Source organism: Oryctolagus cuniculus, chromosome 6 (assembly GCF_051225735.1).
Source record: "Oryctolagus cuniculus isolate XC-2025 breed Fujian yellow rabbit chromosome 6, ASM5122573v1, whole genome shotgun sequence".
Classification (NCBI taxonomy): Eukaryota; Metazoa; Chordata; class Mammalia; order Lagomorpha; family Leporidae; genus Oryctolagus; species Oryctolagus cuniculus.
The window spans coordinates 15832311-15850820 of record NC_142872.1 but is presented as its reverse complement, the minus strand read 5'-3'; the positions used below and the strand labels follow the sequence as shown (position 1 = coordinate 15850820).

The window sequence follows — 18510 nt, the reverse complement described above, 5'->3', positions numbered from 1 at the left end:
CTAGTCACTTGAATTTTAAGTTACATTTATTGGAAACCTTTACTATTGCTCACTTCAGGCATGCAGCACTACAAATCTCTCTCCTGGTACAGTTTGTGATGCATTCTGTAACTTCTGGTATGCTTTAATTCCATTTGCACGTCTCAAGGTATTTTTTAACTGCTCTATTTCTCCTTTGACTTATGGGTTGTCCAGCATTGTACTATTTAATTTTCAAGTATTTTTTTTACTTTTCCAACTTAACTGCAATTCTCCTTAGGTATCACTGTTGTCAGAAAAGATATCTAAGGTAATCTATGTCCCCTGGTATTTGCTGAGACTTGCTTTGTAGCCTAATATCTATCTGTCATGGAGAATGTTCCATGTGTCTTTTTTTTTAAGACTTATTTTATTTAGTTGAAAGACAGAGTTAGAGAGAGAGGTAGAGACAGACAGAGAGGTTTTCCATCCACTGGTTCACTCCCCAGATGGCCACAACTGCTGGAGCTGTGATGATCTGAAGCCAGGAGCAAGGAGCTTCTTCCAGTCTCCCACTCAGGTGCAGGGGCCCGAAGACTTGGGCCATCTTCTACTGCTTTCCCAGGACATAGCAGAGAGCTGGATCAGAAGAGGAGCAGCCGGGACTAGAACTGGTGAACATATGAGATGCCGGCGCTTCAGGCCAGGGCTTTTAACCTGCTAAGCCGTAGCACCAGCCCCCCAGGTAACTTTAAAATGTATGTTCTGTTGCTATTAGATAAAATGTTTTATAAATGTCTATTGCATCCATCCGGTCTACAGTGTTGTTCAAGTCCATGTATACTTACTGATTTTTTTGTCTGGAGTATCTAACCATTGTTAATTATATGAGATTGAAATACCCTATTATAGCATTGCTGTCTAGTTCCTTGTTCAATTTTGGTGATATTTCCTTTAGATGTTTTGGGAACTCCATTGTCAAGCACACAAAATTTACAATTCTTATGTTCTATTGACAAATTGATCCCTTTGCCATTATACAATAACCTTCTTTTTCTAGTATGACAGAATTGACTTAAATTCCATTTTGTCTGAGACTAAGTATAGCCACCCCTGCCTTATTTTGGTTTCCTTTAACACTAACTATCTTTTTCTTCTGATTTCACTGTTAGGGGCTTTCAAAGACAAGCAAAACCCTATCTCTGTTTAATTTCCCAGACAGCCTGGTTAGTATAGTACCCTTGGTTAGCAGGGCTCTTCCTTCCAGCAGTTTGAGCATACTTAGATCGCCCCAATCGCTTTCACTCTGCAGTGTTTTTGATGAGAAATCTGCCATAGTTACATGAAGGCTTGGGGTTTTCCTTGTGTGTAATACATTGCTTTTGTCTGGTTGCTTTCAAAATTCAACATTTTTAACTTCTGAGACTGTGATTATAGAGTGTTTCAGTGAGTATCTCTATATTTAATTCATTTAAAGTTTTTGAGTTTTAAGGATCAAAGTGCTCAATTCCCTCACCTGATTTGGGGAATTTTCAGGCAATATTTCTATAAATAGGCTTTTATCACTTTCTCTGCTCCTTCTTAGACGTCTGTGATATGCATATGGATCACTTGATGGTGATTCTTAAGTTCTGCAAGCTTTCTTCTCTTCTTCATTCATTTTCCTTTCTATTTCTCTGACTCAGGAAATCTTAGATGCTCCGAGTTCGCAGTTGGAGCCAAGTCTACTGCTGTAGCTCTCATTGGGATTTTCCATTTCAGTCATTGTGTTCTTCAGCTCCAGAATTTCTATTTGTTTCTTCTTAAAAGTTTTTAATTCTAAGTTGAATGTCTCATTTGTTTATAGTTTTCCTGATTTCATTTACTTATCTGTTTTTTTTTTAGCTCAGAGAGCTTCAACATAAATTTTAATCAATATGTATTTATATTTTTGTATTTACAAAAAAAATCAAATAATTCCAAAAAACATCATTCCCACTTTTTGTGCTTCTGGTATTGTTCCACGAGTCCAGAAAATAGGCATGGAATTCTTTTGGTATCCAGCCCCAAAGATGACCTCCGATGGGTCTCATTTCTTGACAATCACTTTCTTGGGAAGTCTGCTTATGGAAAGAATCTGAATTCTGTGACCAACAGGATAGTGCAAAAATGCTGGTGTGATTTCTGGGACTAAGCAGCAACTGGTTTCTTGGATTACTCACTGGGAAGGAAGCTGTTCTTGTGTCACCAGTACACTAAAATAGCTGCGTATAGAAAAATGAAGCTTCCTACCATCCACTAGGATGGTAAACCATCTTGGGAGTGAATTTTACGACCTAATAAAGGCTTGAGACTACTGCAACATCAACAGAAACTGTGCTTGAACTCCTCAAACAAGCCGTAACACATTCCTGCTAAAAAACATTAAATGATTTTACTGTTAGACTGACATAATTTGCTATACAGCAGTAAATAACTATTTCTATGTATTAATTCATTAGTCTTGAACATTTTCTCATATGCCCTGCTATGAAAAATCAGAGTTAGCTCATCTTAACAACATCTGCATTTTCAGTCCTCCCCCTCATTTTCCCACCTTGTGACATCTGTGCCATTGAGGCAAGGATATTCTAGCTTACAGAATTGAGAATTTAAAATATATGTATATGTACATGTATACATATATAATTTAAATATATTTATACTTAATATGTATTTAATATACAACATGGTTGTGACTGAACAATTTTCCACATCTGGCTAGTTTGGATTTGCTGTTTTTGTGTGATGTCTACTGGTTCACTTGATGATGTCTCATAAGTTCCGCAACATTTCTTCCCTCTGTCACTCATTTTTCTTTCTATTCCTCAGCTTGTCTAGCTGGTATTCTGGCTTTCCTGTTTCCCTTGTACTCTCAGGTTAATTCCACCATTTCATTTATTCATGTCTTCCTGTGAATAGTTTTTTGCCCCACATTTCTGTATACCTTACTGATGAGGATCTTCTTCATCCTGACTGTGTAGAAACAAAGCTTTTTATGGCCTTTCTGAAATATCTTCATTATACCTTTGCACTAAATCAAAATAGTTATTAGATAATTACAGCTTCAAAAAACCTCTTCCCTAAGAATTTTGAACATATTGTCTTATATACCCTCTGTGTATACACACCCTCAGGAGATATTTTTATTAGTTTGCTTCATATCAAATTTTATAGGATACTTCACTTCTCTGCTAAGTATCAGAATTTAGCATTTTCTTTGCTTTATTTGAGTTTCATGGAACAGTCTCTAAGTCATTTGTCCTATGTATGTGAGCACAAACAGGATGAAAGGACCACAGCCAAGGGAATTATTTAAGACATTATTTTCAGAGCAGTTTGAGATTCACAGCAAAACTGAATGGAAGGTTCAAAAATTTCCCACATGCTACCAGCCTCGACATGTGTGTGGCCTCCAGGGATTGTTTTATTTTCTCCTTATCTATGAAGAAGGGCCACAGTCCAGGCCAATACTTATAGAAAGCAAAATTTTATTCAGTTAAAATTAAAATACTAACAGTAGTTGTTTCTCATTAGTGACATGTGAACACCATGATTCTTTCTGTAATTTATGTCTGTCTGTCTACAAGAAATATGCATTACTTCTATGATTATACAGAAACTGTTATCAAAATTTTTCCTTCAGTCTGGTTTTTATATTACATGAGAGAAAAGCAAAGCCAATCTCCGTGCCTGAGTGATCACTTTAGACACAGAAGAATCCAACTGAATAGTGCTGGTTTATGTGGTTTTGTTTTCTTCTTAAAGGATACTAAAGATAATATCCAAAAATATCTATTCAGAAATACTTCAAGATCTTCTGTGTTAAACACAGCTGGTATTAGCTTAAGACATAAAAAAATGGCAAGCAACATGGAACAAAGTCTGGGTTCATGATTGCCTTGTGCCTACGATGGATGTCATGGAAACACAAAGCACATTAAAGGGGGGGAGGGTGGCTTCTATGATCAGCATTTAATCATTATCCTGCCCCCAATTGTCTTGCTCGCATTTTTATTTTTATAAAGTTGCTTTTATAGAAATCAAGTGGCTCAAGCATACTATGATCAAGATCATTTGATTAAATAAAAATTTGATCCAGCCATAGCAGATGTTGTGTTGTGTACTTGGGACATGTTTTCTTTCTGCTGTATAACTAGAAACATAATAAACTTTGTCATGTTGTTTATTTGTACAGAGAATTCTTTAACCAGAATAGGGCACCATAAAAGCACAGTAGGACAAAATACGTAAGTAAGTTAAAAAGAAGACCACTTAATCAGTCCTCTGAATTTGCTAAAACCTAATAGAGGGAAAAAAAAAAAAAAAAAGAAAGAAAAGTCCTTTTTAAGATTCCTGATGTGAAGAAACCCTGCAAGTTTATGCTCTCAGGTTCAAGCTCCTGTCCTCGCAAGTCCCCGGCACTTAAAGCGGCCAGATTCACCTGCTGCACTAGGACACGTGGCTGGATGACAGCACTCACCACTTTTGAGAGAGTTCACACGTGCTCACGTGTACTTGCTCAACCATGCTGTGAGACCCTCTCAGCCAAGAGCCAGATGCTGGCCTCTGCACAGGGCCCAACAACACTGAACCCTTAATAAGCACCAATTTCCAAGTGCGTTTCCCACTGCAATGCTAAGATCAGCTAGCATACATGGAGTACCTCTGGGCCTAGGCAGCTGCCATTGTCATCTTTAACCCTTGTGGCAACCAGAAGAGTTAGGTCTTGGGCCAGTTGTGTAGTTGAGAAAAACTGAAGTTCAGAGGCATGAAGCCATCAGTCTCAGAACTTACAATTAGCCCAAGGGGAAGGGCTAGGAACCTGCCCCAGGCATATGCAACCCCAAAGCTATGCCAACCCACTGCATTACCCCCTTTGCATCCCTTACAAACAAGTTAGAAGTCTCAAAAACAGCAACAGAAGGAGAGCATCTGTCTCTACGTAGCGTGTTCAGAAAGACTAAGACAACATCATAGACGGTCTCCAACTTCTCAGTAGTTCAACTTGAGATCCGTGTGACTTTACAAACGGTACAGAGTGACCGCACACAGTAGCGCTTAGAATTTTAGGCTTGATCTTTCCCTGTGCTAGCGATATGTTCTCCAGTGCTCTACCGAAGCTGGAAGTAGGCCACGGCAGCTGCCACAGCTCCTGGTCAGACGTGAGGCCACGGGGTGAAGCACCGGAACTCTGCAGTTGTTAGGCTGTGATGCTCCAGAAGCCAAGTGCATTAAAAGCATTTTTGGCTTACGCTATCTTCAACTTATCAATCGATCAGTTCATAACCCCACTCTAACGGCTAAGATAACTATCATATATTATAGTTGGAGAAACTGCGGTTTGGAGGATTTAAGTCTTCAGGGTAAGTATATAGAACTAGCAAAGTGTTCCTGCCCCGTGCCAAATAAACCCTAAGATCGCCCTGCTTGCTGAGAGCTAGCACGCCAAGGGCTGAAGAAAATAAGAGAAACCACTCGTCAGCACCTTTGTGGGTCAAACTCACAGCACAGCCAGAAGCAGCCGAGAGTTTACTGAAAATCTACTGTGCCTCGTTCTGACACGTTCTGCGGACACGCTCTCGGGGAAGATGGACCAGAAATAGGAGCCGCACAGGGGCTGGAAAATGGAAAAATATTTCCTTTATGCATTCTTCTGGTTAACCTCGGCATGTGGTTTACTTGCCCTTTTTTTTTTTCTTTTTTTAAAGGTTTATTTATTTATTTGAAAGACAGGCTTAGATCCCACCTCAGCCCTGTGTGACCCCAAAGTCACACCAACACACTGTATTACCCTCTCTGTTCCCCTTCCAAAGAAGTGAGATGTTCAGCAGTATTGTACTTAAGATATCGAAACATACATGAATGTGAGATTCATCAAATTCCCACTTTGCAGATTTTAACACATCCCAAGCACAGTGCCCAGGGCCCTTTCGTCTTTGTAAAATTGAGGTAGAATAAAGTCACATGGCTTCCTACAATAGGATGCACCATCTCTCACTTCTAGAGGACTTGAAAGCATCTATTCTGTCTCTAATTGTCTTGCAGAGCAATGTTTTAAAAAGCAGGGGCCTATGTTGCGGCCTAACAGGTGAGCCCACTTCCTGCAACACCAGTATCCCATGTGGGCACCAGCAGCTCACGTCCTGGCTACAGCACTTCTGATCTGGCTGCAAACGCAGCAGACAATGTGCCAAGTACCTGGGGCCCCTGCCACCAACATGGAGATCCGGAAAAGCTCTTGGCTCCCAGCTTCAGCCTGGCCCAGCCCCAGCCATTGAGCCCATTTAGAGAGCGAACCAGCAGATGCAAGATCTTCATCTCCACCTCTCTCTCCCCCTCCCCCACCCTACCTCTCTCCCTTTCTCTAACTCTGCCTTTCAAATAAACAAACCTTAAAAAAAAAAAAAAAAAAAAAAAGACAAGTAAATGCCATGCTGAGGTTAATCACAAGAATGTATGAAGGAAATACATCTCCATTTTCCGGCCTCTGTGTGGCTCCTATTTCTGGTCCATCTTCCCAGAGAGCATGCTCACACGACGTGTCAGAACCAGGCACGTGGATTTTCAGTAAACTCTCGGCTGCCTCTGGCTGTGCTGAGAGTCTGACCTGGGCCAGGCTGCCACAGGGTGCTGATGGGTGGTTTCCCTCACTCTGTCCAGCCCTTGGCGTGCTGGCTTTCAGTGAGCAGTGCGATCTTATGGTTTATTTGGCATGGGGTACATAAAGTTCTGAGTTATATAAGGCTATTAAATCAGAACCTGCCTGGGCATCGTAGGAAGGCTGTTAGCCTAGTTCATCCTGGGCAAATACAATTAAAGTCATGGCCGTTATTTACAGCAAATACCAGCGAAAATAACCTCAAGTTCCCAGGTTTATTAACATTGACGCTGTAGAAGGTGGAGGATCGATGCAGAATGTGTTCAGTGTTGCAGCTTGCACTGATTAAAACCCTACTTGTCATATTCTATATCGCTGTACTGTAGTTATAGCAAATGTTCCTTGTAATGCATTTTCAAGTACAAAAATTGCTTCAGAAAAGAGCATTTAGAAAACTAATTCTATTGAAACCAATGAAGTGTTGACACATTGCCTGATGCAGATTTGTTTAAAGAGGCTTGTTTTAAGTTATAAAAGTACAGTCCTGGAGGCAAATATCAGTGACTTTTCAGTCCAATGGCTGTGAACACAGAGAAGCAGTCTGTGCAGCCTGTACCCTCTCATTACTCGCTGCCCGTAATTCTACCCCAGTCACCTTCTCCCTGGCCTGACTCAATAGCGTTTTAAACCTCCTGCCAGCCCAGGAGCTCGCTGGGAATCCATTCATTCCAGGGGCAAGCCATTTATAATGTTTGCTGATGTGCCGCCGCCGAACAGGAACACAGTGTCAACCTGGATTCAGAGTGCTCCTTTTTGTCTCCTGAATTGCTCCTATGTGATGTGCTCCGTAAGCCTTAGCCGTCGTAGGGGGTTTTTGACACCTTTCTGAAAGGGGCATTTCACTGTGTCCAATCCTAGGGAAGAAAAAGACAGACTGTTTGCAACTGAAAAGAGAGACACAGCATTAACTAAAAAGCTGATTATTCACCCCAAACTAGGCCACTGGATCCCACAGCAAACCTGCGGCCCCACAGCCCCTGCGGACATCCAACATAAAAGCAGGCATCTCATGCATTCCTAGCGGCCTCCCAGCGAAAACAAATCAGGCAGTTTGGCCATGAGAGAGTGTTAATGGATGAAGGGAGTGTTCAGACACAGGCCTGCTCCAGTCTGTTTGCGAGCTGTGTTGGGGTAGGAACGTGCAGTCATGAGGAGGTCACTCCAAGTCTCCTGGCTGCTTTACCCCTGCACGGAAGGTGGGGGAAGCCACAATGGCTCGTTTGCAGACAGGAGTGAGGGGATGATTGGGTGGGGCACATTTCTTCTGTTCACGGGGGTGGCAAATTCATCAGATGTGCTGCGACTCTGCATCTGGGGTCACGTGTGTATCTGGAAACCTAATTCTTACCCAGATCTTGAGCCTGGTGTCATCAGGATATGGAACAGCACTTAAGCCGTCAGGCTGTTTTAAACTAAACTGACATTCACAGGACGTAAGATCAATCATCTTGAAGCCAATGATTCGGCTGCATTTAATGTACACTAAGCGTTACACACCTTCTACAGCGACCTAGTCGTAGAATATTTTCATCCCCCAAAATAAACCCCAGCTCCACTCAGCAGTTACTCCCCACTATTCCCTACCCCTTGGGCTCTGCTCAGTGATCATCTGTACTGTCTGTGGAATTACCTACTCCTGATATTTTACATAAATGCCATCATAGATGACATTTTCCTCTGCCTGCTTTGCTTTAATGAAATGGATCCAAGTTTCATCCATGTTGTAGCCTCTCTCACTACTTCTTCCTAGATCACGCTCCACTGTTATGGCACAGTGTGTCCCTCAGACCACCCACTAATGGACATTTGAGTTGATTCTACCCTTTGGCTATTGTGACTAGCGCTGCTATGAACCTGTATGGGCACGTTCTTGAGTACCCGTTTCCACTGTTTTGTGTATTTTCCCCAAGTGGGACTGCTGGTCATCTGGCAATTCTGTTTAGCATTTTGAAGAACCACCAAACCATTTTCCACAGCACATAAACCATTTTATAACCCCGTCAGCAGTATCCAAGAGTTGCTATTTTTCTATACCCTCGCCAACACTTGTTATTTTTCTTTCCTTTAATTGCTTTTTTTAAGTGAAAGGAAGAGACAAAAACAGATTTTTTTTTTTTTTGACAGGCAGAGTGGACAGTGAGAGAGAGAGAGAGAAAGGTCTTCCTTTGCCGCTGGTTCACCCTCCAATGGCCACCGCAGCCGGCGCGCTGCGGCCAGCGCACTGCACTGATCTGATGGCAGGAGCCAGGTACTTCTCCTGGTCTCCCATGGGGTGCAGGGCCCAAGCACTTGGGCCATCCTCCACTGCACTCCCTGGCCACAGCAGAGAGCTGGCCTGGAAGAGGGGCAACTGGGACAGAATCCGGCGCCCCGACCGGGACTAGAACCCGGTGTGCCAGCACCGCTAGGCAGAGGATTAGCCTAGAGCCGTGGCGCCGGCCAACAGAGATCTTTCATCCACTGGCTCACTCCCCAGATGGCTCCGACAGCCAAGACTGGGCCAGGGTGAACCAACAAGCCGGGAAATTCACCTACATCTTTCTCATGGGTGGCAGGGACCCAAGTACTTGAACCACCACCTGCTGCCTCCCAGGGTAGGCATTAGCAGGAACCTGGAAAAAGCAGAGTAGCCAGGACTTGATCCTGCACTCTGATATGGGACACAGGTGTCACAAGCAGTAGCTTAACCCACCGCTCTGCAATACCAGCCCCATTAAGCATTACTCCACGTGCTGTTGACTCTTTATATATCTTATCCGGAGAAACACAAAAACTCAAGAATTAAAGTTCTTTGTTCATTTTTTTACATTAGGTTATCTGCCCCTTTTTAAGTAAAATTGTTCATTTCTTTATTTTCATTTTATTTGTAAAGCATAGAGAGAGATCTGCCATCATCCCTTTGTTCACATCCCCAATGCCCCTAACAGCCAGGGCTGGAACAGGCCAAAATCCAAAGCCAAGAATGCCACTGGGTCTTGCTCATGGGTGACAGGACCAGAGCACTTGAGCCATCACCTGCTGTCTCCCAGGACCTGAAGCCAAGGAGCTTTACAAAACGCACGCTTCCCTACTCTGACTTAAGCACTGAGCCAGACGCCTGCCCCTTGGCTGTTGGCCTTGTGGTTGTTGGGCTTTATCCCGTGAGGTTTTAGGTCTAAGCACTACTGACAGGCACATCCACCTGCCTTTGGGCACAAAAGGGCAGAAAAAAAAAAAACTAAGAATACGGAGGTTTGTATTACAGAAGGTAACTCTGATATAAACATGATGGGGGAATGGACTTTGAGACATGCCCCACCTGTGTGACCTTCAACAGGCAACTTACTCTGTCTGAACAAGACTGGCAATACCTATCTCATATGGCTGCTCTAAGGATTAAACTACATGAACCCAAAACTTGTGGCCCCAGAAGCCACTCTGCCAACTTATTGTTGGCTCTTCCCTATGCAATAAATATGGCCTCACGGATATTTTCATGAAAATCTCAAGTCCCACTGTAAATTTGCAAGAAATCTGCTGCTTAAGAAGATTTGGTGTTGAAGCTGATGCTGCATAGGCGCATCCTTTTGTAACTGACCTGGTTTTGCTGTTGAGTAAATCTGTTTCCAGCTCCAGTGCACATCAGTCTATTTTTTTCAAAAGTTATGAGTCAGTTTTTAACCCACGATGTGTTTTCCATTGGAATAACTTCAATGTGGCGGTTACAGGCCCAGGTTAGCTCACAGAGCCTCCACAACAGCCAGCAGTGCACTAAAGACCTATGGTAACCTCATCCTAGACCTGGGGTCATCTGAGGCCAGGAGGATGAAGACGGGTGAAGAGGGTATGTGGCTGGCCTGGGCACAGGGGTGACAACAGCACGGTGTTGGTCTTCCCCATATTCTTTCTTTACGCCTTCCCTTCCGTGTAGGGCTGACCCGCTGTGCCCTGAGCTTCGCAAGCATCCATCCACCCCTTCCACCCTCCCCCACAAGCTGCAACTAAGCCTCCAGTGCTTCCAAGTTCTGAGTGCTGGGAAGACAGTGATCCTCCCATCAGAACTGCTAGAGGCAGGCGGCAGGTACAGAAGACACGGCCAGGGACCCTGCACTCCAAATCAGAGCACTGGGGAGCACTGGGGTCCAGATCGACTCAGGACTCCAGACTCATGCTAATGAGCACCCTGGGAGGCAACACATCAGGACTCGGGGACTTGGGCCCCTGCCGCAGCCAGAGGAGATGGGGACTGGGTTCAGTCTGGCCCATCCTCCGCTGGTGTGGGCACTTGGGAAACGAAGCAGTAAAAGGGAGATATGCCTCCATCTGTCTCTCTCATTCTCACTCTCTCTCTACCTTTGAGATAAAATGAAAATTAAATGTTTGACTGTTAATTTCTTGGTGCTTTCCAATAAGTGAATTCCTAAGAGTCCCAGATATTTCAAAACGGTATCTTCATTATGAACACACCAGATTTGGTAACTACAACAAATGGCTCATGTGTGGAGTAGCATTGTATTTTCAGAAAAAAAGCAAAAAGCAGAACAGAAAAACTTCCTTCATGAACAGCGCATGTCCTGGCTCACTGTCCTTAAGCCTGATAATCTTGTCCCAGTTTCTTCAACTGCTTCCCTCCTGAGCCCACGTTCTCAAAAATTCTCAGAGTCAGGTCCGGCACTATGGAGTAATAGGCTAAGCCTCCATCTCTGCCTCTGGCGTCCCATATGGCCACTAATCGTTGTCCCCGTACCTCCTCTTCTGATCCAGCTCTCTGCTATGGCCTGGGAAAGCAGTGGAAAACGGCCCAAGTAATTGGGCTGCTGCACCTGCTTGGGAGACTTGGCTTCGAATCAGACCAGCTCTGGCCATTGCGGCCATCTGGAGAGTGAACCAGCGGATAGAAGACCTCTCTCTGTCTCTAACTCTGTCTCTCAAATAAATAAATAAAATCTTAAAAAAAGGAAAACGGAGTTTTTTCATGGAGAGTTTCTAATATCAGTAGTGCTGCAAGTAGAAGCTGATGTAAACAAAGTTCTGACAGATCTACCACATGGGGAGGCGTCTGTAAGCTCAGAACCATCTCTGCTGACTTTAGATGATCTGCGATTTTTAAGCATTCTCCTCTCACAGAGAAATCTGCCCATGTCATTTGTGGTTACACTTCCTGGACAATTTTCCTAATTTTTAAAATCTTTGTTTTTCTTGCAACCATTGTGGTATAGCAGGTTTGAGTCCTGGATGTTCTACTTCCAACCCAGCTCCCTGCTAATGCACCTGGGAAAGCAGCAGATGGCCCAAGTGCTTGGTCCCTGTATCCACACAGGAGACCTGGAAGAAGCTCCTGGCTCCCGACTTTGGCCTGGCGTAGCCCCGACCATTGCGGCCATTTGGGGAGTGAACCATCGGATGGAAGATTCTGTGTGTGTGTGTGTGTGTGTGTGTGTATAACTCTACCTTTCAAATAAATAAAATGAATCTTTAAAAATAAAATAAATATAAATTTTAAAAAAGAAATCCCAGATGGTGATGTATTAGTGCCCCATGTTACAAACAAGGAAGCTGAAACTTAACATTCTTAAGGAAGTTAACACCACGGTAATGTATGTGTGAGCATGCGTATCTATGTGCACACACACACAGACTTAGAAACAGAGAGGAGAGATTTATTTTAAATAATTAGTTCACGGGATTGAGGAGGCTTGGCGAGTCCAAAATCTGATGGACTAAGCAGGAGGGAAGTCCAAGGCCACAGGCAGTCTCCTGCAAACCTGCCTTCTTGTTCAGCAGAGGTCAGTGTAGCAGGGCGCTGCACAAAGGTCATTCAAAATGCAAGTCGATTCGTTTTGATCCAAGAAGTTTCGGAACCATATATATAAAAGTTCTTCCAAAGTTCATGGCAAACACACACTATGACAAAGCTATAGACTTACTTTTTTTTTTTGCATCAAAACAAACATCTTTTAATTCCATTTTCCCACTAATCTCTTTGGCTGATTGGATGAGGCTCACCCACATTCTGGAGCATAACCTGCTTTTCTCTAAGTCACAGATTTCAATTGAAATCTCACCCACGAAACAGCTCCGTGATCTTGACTCCTCTAAGAAGTTAGAGAGGGTCAGGCCGGGTTAGAACTCAGATGGTCTACTTCCCGGGAATACTGGGGACTACAGGCTCTTAAGAACACTTTCAGGGGCTGGCACTGTGATACAGCAGGTTACGAAGATGCCTGTGATGCTGGCAAACCATACAGGCCCAGTTCAAGTCTCAGCTGCTCCACTCCCCACCCAACTCCCTGCAGATGCGCCTGGGAAAGCAGCAGAGGATGGCTCGAATACGTGGGCCACTGCCACCCACACAGGAGACTCAGATGTGGTCCCAGGCTGCCGGCTTCAGCCTAGCCCAGTCCTGGCCTTTGAGGCCATTGGGCAAATGAACCAGCAGATGCATTTCTTTATCCCTCTCTCTCTGTATCCCTAACTTTGCCTTTCAAATAAACAAATAAAATCTGCATACACACAAACACACACACACACACACACACACACACACACCCCTTCATGGAAGTATCCAGGATGGAGGAGGCATAGTAGCACAATAGGTTCAGTTGCTGTTTGCCAAGTACTTGGTTTCCAATCTAGCACCCTGCTAATGCTCCTGGGAAGACATCCGATGACCGCCCAGGATCTTGGGTCCCTGCCAGCCACGTGGGAGATGCATATATACTTTTAAGCTCGTGGCTTCACCTGGCCCCCACTCACTTACTCTCTCTCTCTCTCTCGCTCTCTGTCACTCTGTCTTTGAAATAAACAAAGAAAGCTTAAAGTTTATGCATGCTATTTAGGAACAAAAAAAGCTTTGACAAAATATCCAGGCACTGTGGCCCAGCCAATTTGATCCATAAAACTCACCAGTACCCTCCCTTCTAGCCCAACATTCACAGTTCAGAGCTACCCAAACTCTCAATCCAGTGTTCTCCAGCGTCCCGCGTCCAAGTACCGTGTTTCATTCACCTTGCTATTCACCATAGCTGCAGGAGGGGCCACGGCTCTCGGGAGACTCTCTGGGGAGGAGGGAGGCAGTTAATTGTGACCGTGCACCCAACTCTGCATGCTGTGTGACTGCAATCTCATTTTCTCCCGTCTGTCCTCTTAAGCCTGACCAACCAAACTCTCTCGGGTTTCCTTTGAGGGCAAAGAGGCGATGCGTTGGTTAATTGGTGTGATCAAGTCTCAATGTGAGAGAGACGTGTTTTCTTGGCCCGCAGTTTAGGGTTTCACGCTGCTGTGGCTGACACAGTTCAGATCAGTGGGACCCACCTCGGCAGCAGCTACTCTTTGATCTGGAGTCTAGTTTGTAATTTGACCCATTCATATGGCTTCCCTGTAATAGTGAAGCAAGACAAAACCAAATCAGCCCATTTATCTTAATGGGCTTTTTCTCCTTTCTTTCTTCCTTTCTTTTTTTGAGACTTGCCGATCTTTTGTTAAGAAGAAAAGGAATCTGTGTATCTGATGGGCTTTGAAATACCATCTGGTGTTTAATGTTATTGTGTTCTGTTCACACAGCGCTGTGCTGAATCGTATCTTAAAAGTTCAACAACCATTCAGTCACAGCTACCATTCAATATACTGTGTCATTATCAAAGATGGGGATTTACGAAATGCTATCTGGAAACAAAGCACACTTCCCAGTCCATTCTGCCCGGGGCTGGCCCTGCTGCTTGGACCGGCCTTCCAGTGTTTCTCTGACATTTGTCACTGCCCTTTGGATGCTCAGAACTTTTAACCCTGCAAACTGCTGGCTAAATTAAATTATTTTCAGCGACAAAAGAAACACAGCAGCTTCCTTACAGTGACATATAATTCCGGGCATGCATTATTTTTCTTGTATAAACACCCATCTATTGGCAAGGAATGTGGGAACAGATAAACTTCCTTTTAAGCATTAAATGTGTGCCAGAAAAAAAATCTGAACCCTTGGATTACTCTGTCAGCTCTGCAAGCAGGAGGAAAACCCATTGAGGGAAAAAACCCTTGTGGTCCATGACTTTATTTGGGAATACACATTCCAGAAGGCACAGTCTGGCAGGTTTCAGGGGGACACACACCTACAGGTATCACGGGCTCACGACGGTAGCCTGGTTCAACACTCGCACGAGACTTGGGCTTGCTGGTTTTTGAGGCACACCGTGGCTTTCTCCTTTCACTTAATAACAGTCACGACGGCTCATAGGAAACACAGCAGCCCCCTGCTTCACGCCATTGTCATCAACAACCTCTCCTAAAACACATTTGGGCTTTTCTGCCTCACTGAACAGCTCTGCTTGAGCCAATGATCCATCCTTGAACGGCACAAACAGAGAGAAGATCAGCCCCCGATGGTGGTTTTAATAAACTGGACGTGTGCCAGCATCCTCTGAGCGGAGGACGAGGACATTAATGCTAGCATGCAATCCAGCCCGTGTTTGGATAGGAGACAGAATTTCATCTTCTGTCCTCCTTTCCCTCTCTCCCTCCCTCTCCCCCTCCCTCTCCCCCTGACACACGGTCTCTGTTCACGCAGTTAACTCAAACTACCCTCAACAGCATGAACTGATCAAGCACGGTGCTTTTCAAAGGGGAGGTATTCACAAACACTGGAATGCGGAACAGCCCAACTTCGTTCTGGGGTACTTAGTTTAAGAGAGTGGTGATTAATGAGTTTATGGTATCTATCAAAATGCTCCCATCACACTGCTGATGTGACGCAGGATTTATGGTAATGAGAAACCTGCAATCCCATCCCAGAGATCTCGACCCATCAGCCCCGCATTCATACAAAAAGCACTGAGTGATGAATTTGTAGCTATCTGAAAGCAAGATCATTTTTAAGCGATTAGGTGCTGCCAAAAAGGAACATTCTTAAAATACAGGAAAGGAAGCAGATTTCTTTCCAACCTATTGCTCTAGCAAGCGTCATCCGATGAATATCAATCTCTTCCCAGAAAAAAAAAAAAAAAAAGCCAAGAGGCAAACCCTGAGCAGATGAAGACCACGTGACCAGGCCAGGCCCGCTCAGTGAATTTCCTGTAATTTTCTCAGGACGCCTTTGTGATGCATTTGCTGAGGGTCACACAGATTTTCATTGGGAGACTTTGCAATTGCTCTTTGTGCTGCTGCACGATTTAGAAAGGGAAAACCCACCCAAACCTTGAATAAAACTCACGTGGCTCCATCTGCCAGCCCACAGCCCACAGAATTCCAGAAAGTCCAATAAAAACTGTCATCCGTTCTCAGCAGCTGGAGGCAAGCACCCGCACCAGGTGCCCCATCCTTCATTAAGTAGACGCCTCTATTTTCACCAAAAGGGTAACAAGAGCTGTCTGCATCTGGCGTTTCAATGCCCTCTCAAAGCGGTACTGGAATACACACGTAACACACCCAATTATCACGTGGCTGTGTGAATTCACAGTGTTCCTAAGCCAAGGTCCCAGGAGGGTGTGAATTAGCTAGCAAAGATATTTTTGTGTCTGCCCGAAGTGCAAATACTGCACTTTGCAAAAAAAAAAAAAAAAAAAGGACCAGCTGAAGTGTCTATTCATAAAATCCCATCCTCCGCCACACCCTGCAATGCTCTGATGAGTGGGAGAACAGGAGGAGGATGCAGACCCTCAAAGAGCAGAAGCGTTCACATCTACCCGGTGGACGGAGTCACGGTTCCGTGTGCCCCGGTGGAGGTGAGCGTCGAGAAGGGAGCAAGAACCAGGGCTCTCTGCACCGCGAGGGGCCCTCCATCTTCTCACCTTGGCAGGGTCATCTACAAGTCAGGCATCCCGGTGCCTGCATTTTAAGTTAATCCAGTTCTGTGTGCTTTGGAAAGCAGACAAAGAGTGCTGTGGGGAACTGTTTTCCTTCAGGCCTAATCTCTGCCTCCAGCGTGTGGACACGAGCCTCCCGTGTTCCAGAAACAGCACAGGCTTGTGCTCCTTTGCCATTTCCTGCTGCTTTTGCTACTTCTGCCTGGGAGAGGTGCAAAAGACGGAGCAGCACACTCAGCAGCAAGGAAGCCTGGAGGCCAGGCAGGGCGAGGGGTAGGGGTAAGGGTAGGGAGCCAGCGTGTGGGTAGCCTGTGGGACAGCAGCAGGTTTGCAGGGGGGAGGCAGACTCCTGCAGAAACCACGGAAACTGCCTGCACAGCAAACAGATCCTCCTCCCCCACCTCCCCTTCCTCGGGCTGTGCAAAATGCCATCGATCCCTATGCTGTTCAAAGCAGTCCCCCGTGATGCTGGGATAAAAAGGCTGTTATGACAACTCGGAGGTGGGAGGAGCCTCTAGCCACCCAGCTGTCTGTCAGACTGGGAGTCTGAGACCCTTAGGATCAAGAGGGTCATCCCAAGATCTGGCTACCCAGTTGAACGATCCTCTTCTGTCCCCTCTCCCCCACAACCCATCTCCAGGCGCCCTATGAATTAGTCCCTGGGGTTAAAGTCACAGAAGAGTAAATGTGATCTCCTACCGATGATGCCAGTGCGGCTTCGTTCTGGCCTCCCTGGCGTGACTCTGACCCAACCCAAACATCTTCTCCAACACGCTTTGCTGGCCCAAGCTTAAGAAAGAAATGATGAGACCTCGAGTTTTAAAAGCACACTTCTAGTTTACACAGAGGTTGGTTTCGGCTGGGCACCAACAGTAGAATGTCAACATAACTGGCCCAAGAGTTACCTGCCACACTGGCTATTGGCATAAAAATGCAATTAACTGTTCGTTTGCCAGCTGGGAGAGACAGTCATGAAAATATCATTCTCTCTTTAAAGGCAGGCAATTTTTTTTCTATTGCCAGTGAAAAGGAGGAAAGAATTTACATACGCTAGGAAGTAATAAAACAGAAATCGTCCTAAGAAAACACCTTTAATTGCTTCAATCTCATAGCACACAGAGAATAACAAAGCAGACACACGTTTCAAGCAGAAATAGAATAGAAACTAATCAAGTTGTAGAAAGAACGAGAAGAAAAGGGACTTCCTGCACTCAACTGTCAGTGTTTGGAGACTTTCTCATGGCCACCCCTGCTGCTGCACATGGTGAGAACTCTCTCAGGGGCCTAACCCCAGGGACAAGCATGGTTGTGGCCCAAGGTCACTGATACTGACGTGGCCAGCCACCTTGCAGCCAGAGGGAAAGGGAGCAATCAGTAACACCTGTGTATGCTTAGCTAAAGTGCTGATATTTTGCACACCATGATTTTTTTTGCATTAATTTTTTTAAATATTACATCTAAACATGATTTATCTTGATTTGTGAATTTGGTTACCTCCCAAGTTTCACAACTCTGGCAAGTGCCCAACCTGCCTCCCTCGTTTCAAGCTAGTCAAACCCTGCTTTCAGGGAAAAACCAGACAAACCAAACAGAGCCACTGGCATAGAGTGATTTTCCTAAACTTGCCAAGTTCCAATGGACATGAGAACTGAAGACAAGCTTTTAATTGACATGGTCACCTACACGCCTTTTCTTCAGCACAAGCAGTCTGAAACATTTATGGAAATTAAGTGACAAATTTGGAAATGATGGCTGGTGATTTTTCTCTCCCACCTCTTATTTGTGGCCAGCAGCTCTCTACCTATTTAGTCTGTGACCTCATTACCTCAGTGGCTGGAGGTACTATACAAATACCTAACAGAGACCGTCTAGAAAGCTACAACAGTGAATTCCAAAGGCAAAGTAATTGAGAAAGAGATTTCTTCATTTTAAAAGTTTATGGCTTTGGTGGTGGTGGGGTAGTTACTGTTTGTTTTTTAAAGATTTATTTGAAAAGCAGGAAGACAGAGAGAGAGAGACAAAGGTGTCTTCATCCACTGACTCACCCCGCAGATAGCTACACCAAGCAGGCCTGGGCCAGGCCAAAGCCAGGCACTCCGT

The 18510-nt window shown here is 44.7% G+C and overlaps 1 long non-coding RNA gene across 4 annotated transcripts in view; it reads right to left on the bottom strand.

Moving 5' to 3' along the window:
- Positions 1–6838: 6838 nt before the first annotated feature.
- LOC138850050 (uncharacterized) overlaps positions 6839–18510 on the bottom strand; it is a 111118-nt gene continuing 99446 nt past the window's right edge. For 3 of the 4 annotated variants that reach the window (XR_016235289.1, XR_016235282.1, XR_016235287.1), the window contains one exon: positions 6839–7491. This is a non-coding gene — a long non-coding RNA (uncharacterized LOC138850050). Of the gene's footprint in view, positions 7492–16591; positions 16613–18510 lie in introns of those variants that run through there. The other variant, XR_016235296.1, reaches the window with a different exon arrangement.